At 52.4% G+C, this 4,273-nt stretch overlaps 1 pseudogene; it reads left to right on the top strand.

Annotated features, from left to right (window-relative positions):
• The first annotated feature begins 3,488 nt into the window (after positions 1-3,488).
• On the top strand, positions 3,489-3,946 carry LOC148091626 (large ribosomal subunit protein uL23 pseudogene; annotated as a pseudogene).
• The last annotated feature ends 327 nt before the right edge of the window (positions 3,947-4,273 follow it).

The raw sequence follows: 4,273 nt of genomic DNA, 5'->3' as shown, positions 1-4,273 counted from the left end.
ACTGCTTGCAAAGCCTCTGAGAAAACCTTGGCCAACCTCCTGGCCCAGCTGCTGGCCTCAAAACCAGGCCTCTTGGCCCATCCAGGAAGCCCATAAATCCCAGAGTCGGCAAGAAGCTGCCCTCTGGAGCTTGCCCCTTTGCTCAGAGGCCTGGCTGCAGGCCCTGGGCTGTCCTCAGCCAGTCTAGAAGAGGTGTAAATAAGCACTTTTATCTGCGGCAATACATTTTCTAAGAAATTGTATCCCCTCAAGGGCATCTGAAATTGGTCCATTGTTCCCTGCCTGCCTGCTGGGGCCACAGCCCTTCCCCACCTGACAGCTGATATTTAATTGAAGGCTGCTGTCCTCCATAGGGTTTTTTACATCACCAGTGGATGTTAGTAGAGTTCCAGCAACATGTTCACTCCTTTGCCCTAAGGAAGAGAGTGGTGCTTCTCTTAATATCTACTTAACCTGTTATAAGCCCCCCAAAGGGTAGATGCACATATTTCAGATAAAAATTTTAAATGTCCTGCCCTCTCTGAGGCCAGAACCAAGCACAGCTTGCAGATGGGAGTTCCAACAAGTTGTGGCAAGCTGGGAGGGGTGGGTTACTCCCAGAGGACTGCTTCAACTCTGGGAGAAAAGAAGGAACCTTTGTCTCCTGGTTGGAAGAACTGGAGACACAATAGAACTAGAAGCCTCCAGGATGTGAGAAGTCAATGTTAGAGGGTCACAAGTTAGCCAGGGTGGAATTTGGGACCCACCAGGGCCACGCAGCAGGCATGGGGCAGATGAAGTCTTCATCTTCAGATGAAGCTGTACAGCTCATGAAGTACATCTTCAGACGCTGGGCATGGTGGTGGGCAGGAGAAAGCAGGAGAATCCTAGACACGGTCCAGGCTGCCCCATGCAGCTCGGTAGCATCCGGAGCGGGGCTGTTGGCCAGACTGGCTGCCCAGAGTTTGTGTTCTAGCCCACCTTTCCTCTTCAGTGGCTACTTGGCTTTGGACCAGTCCCTTAGTCCCCGTGCCTCAGTTTCCCTACCTGTGGCTGGAGGTGGTGAAGCTGAAGGAGAGGATGAAAGCACAAAGGGTGTGAAAAGTGCTTAGAGCCGGGAAGGAGCCAGCTGAGGAGGGATGACTGCTACGGGGACCGCTGGACAAGCCTTGCCAGTTGAGTTCCATTTTGGGCCCGGGAGCCAGCATGGTTCATAACCACAAGTAATCCTGAGATGGCTGTTGAACCACAATGCCTGGCAATCGGGCAGTCCTGGTCCCCGGCAGGCGCAGAGCCCGCCCTCTGTTGGCTGGGGGCATCTGTCTCCTGAACAGGGGAGCTCTTGGTGGACTGATGATGCCTGTCCTGAGAGACCCTGGCTGGCCGCTCCCTCTCACCCCCTCCTCCCTGCTTGTGTGTTTGGGATTAACATGTATCCCCTGAATCTTTTCATTTTTCTACTGAGATGGAAACTTGGCCAGCGCCCAGGCCTGGACGTGCTCGCGGTGTGGCTGGGCTCAGGCCAAGCCCACGGTAATTGTAATCACATGTGAGGCGCTCACTGGCTCGCTGGGCACTGGGGCCCGGGGGGCGCACAGCTGCCAGAGGGAACGGCTCTGGGCCAGCGTCTGGGCTCTGGGCGAGGGAGTGTGCAGACGGTGTGGCCTTGGGCTCCTGCCCTCACTTCTCTCACCCTCAGTTTCCTCACTGATAAAATGAAGGCTTATTTTTAAATGATTGGCTTGTCCGGCCAGTGTGGCTCAGCGGTTGAACATTGACCCATGATCCAGGAGATCTCGGTTCGCTTCCCTGCACATGCCCGGGTTTGGGCTCGATCCCCACTGGGGGGCGTGCAGGAGGCAGCCAGTCAACGACTCTCTCATCATTGATGTTTCTGTCTCTCTCTCTCTCCCACCCTGGCCTGGCCTTATAGGTTCATAGAGGGAAATCACAACCAGAGTGTGGCGGGGCTCCAGGAAGGCCTGCCTCTGCCCTGCCTCATCTACCTAGATGCTTTCTCATAGGACACAGAGCACTGAGGGGCTCCCTTAGCCAGTGGGGACTGAGACAGTCATTATCCCATGAAGGTAAGCCCAAGGGTAGCTGGGGGCATATCCGGGTGGGACTGAGGGTGATTAGAGAAGGGTCTGGGAGGAGAGGCAGAAGAGTTTTCAAGACAATCATCCCTCATTAGCCCAGGGGGCTAGGGCTACCCTTGTTTGATTTAATCTACTCTCTAGTGTAACATTACTGAGCACTGGTGGGGCAGCCCAAAGATGTCTTTACCCAGTGGATTGTTGTGGCTTTTTTCCATTCACACGGGAGTCTCAGAAAGCCTGAGAATAAGAAGCAGTTGCAGAGCTGCAAACAGTGGTTACCTGGCTAGTTGGCATTGCCAAGAGCAGAGCTAACGTTGTAAAGCATACAGTGCTTCCCAGTGGGCTGGTGAGGAGAGTTTCTCCCGCTGCACATAACCCTTGGCCTCCCCCCCCCCTTTCTGTTGCCCAGGTGCCTCCCCACACGCCCTGTGCCAGTCTCTCTCGTTTCCTCCTGCTGCTGCTCATCTCCTTCCCTCTCGCTCTTCTTTCGTCCTTTCCAGGGAGAGAAGTAGAATGACACAGTGGAAAGAGAAGGGCTTGGGGGCAGGCAGCTTTGACCTCCATGAGCCTCAGGCTTCTAATCTGTGAACCTGGGATAGTGATGGACCTTGGCATTGTTGGTGAGATTAAATAGAATGATATAGAAAACGCTTCAGGCAGTACATGAAAAGTATCAATAAAAAGCAGCAAATACTATTATTTACCCAAAATATCAACCGAAATTTGTCTTAAAAGATTAGTTGGACTTAATTAACATTTGTTCCCATTCATTATAAAAACCAGGTAATTTACACTATTTTCTTCCTTGCTCCCTTAAAATTAGAATGACCATACTCAGAGAGATTGCCCTTGATTTCCTGTGGCTTCTGGGTTTTGCCCTGTGTGTCTGCCATCCTAGAGGGAAGGAGGACTCCCGCCTTGGAGCTGGCCCTGCTGACCATGTCTCTCCTGGACCTCTATTGTGATGAGCAAGGGTGTGGCAGAGGGGCTGGCCTTTCTGGAACTCATCTCAGAGCAGAGCTTCGATGCTCACCTTGTGGTTCAGGCCACACCCCAAGATGGCCCTGGCCAAACAAAAAACAAACCTAGCAAACAGTAGTTCAGGGGCCAATTTGTCACTTTATATAAAAACTTTCACTTTCTAGGAGGAACCTTTTACATTTCAGAAGGGTTCGCCCCCCCCCCCCCCCACATCGTTTAGCATAGCTTCTTCATCAGAGTTTGGTCAGAAAAACAGAAGCTCCTCTAGATATCCTAATTATGCAAGGTTTTAACACAGGGGATTTAGAGGCTTATGTAACTGATGGGAGGACCGGGTGAAGGCAGATTGCGGAAGCCATCATCCAACCCCATAAAACTGGGAGGTCCCAGAATCGCAGAGAAGATGCTGGGATCAGCCTTTTTAAGAAGATGGTGCCAAAAGTGAGGAAGGAAGCACCAGCCCTTCTTAAAGCTGAAGCCAAACCCAAAGCTTTGCAGGCAGAGAAAGCAGCACTGAAAGGCTCCACAGCCACGAAGAAAAGATCAGCAGGTCACCCACCTTCTGCCGGGGCCAAGACACTGCGGCTCCCAAGGCAGCCCAATATCCTCAGAAGAACGCCCCGGGGAGAAACCAGCTGGACCGCTATGCCATCACCAAGTCCCCCTGGCTGCGAGTCAGCCATGAAGAAGGCAGAAGACGCAGTTCACTCGTGTTCACTGTGGGCGTCAAGGCCAACAAGCCCCAGGTCAAACAGTCGTGAAGAAACCCTATGGCATTGACGTGCCCAAGGTCAACACCCTCATCAGCCTGACGGAGAGAAGGCATATGTTTGACTGGCTCCCGACTATGATGTTTGGATGTTGCCAACAAAATTGGGCTCATCTAGACTGAGTCCGGCTGGCTAATTCTAAATATAAAAATGTTTCACTGTAAAAATTTAAAAAAAGATGCTCAGTTCATCCCAGCCTCTAGTGCCACCAAAGTGGGCACCTTAAAAGCACTGTGGTAAAGTGCATGCCCGCTCCTACCAATTCAGAGAAGGAGGGCTTCTCCTGTCTTTGGCCTCCTCAATCTTGTGCAAGTGACTCTATTTCCAGAATCTGACTTAAAACCACCTGGCATGGAATGCAGGGAACTGAAGACCCCTGGGGTCTCTGATGGAGGCAGGGGGACGAGCAGCGTTCGGTGGGGTGCTGCGGTCCTGGCCAGCCTG

Source organism: Miniopterus natalensis, chromosome 13 (genome assembly GCF_054644295.1).
Source record: "Miniopterus natalensis isolate mMinNat1 chromosome 13, mMinNat1.hap1, whole genome shotgun sequence".
Classification (NCBI taxonomy): domain Eukaryota; kingdom Metazoa; phylum Chordata; class Mammalia; order Chiroptera; family Miniopteridae; genus Miniopterus; species Miniopterus natalensis.
Note: the sequence above shows the minus strand (reverse complement) of the source record. Positions and strands in the feature narration are given on the sequence as shown.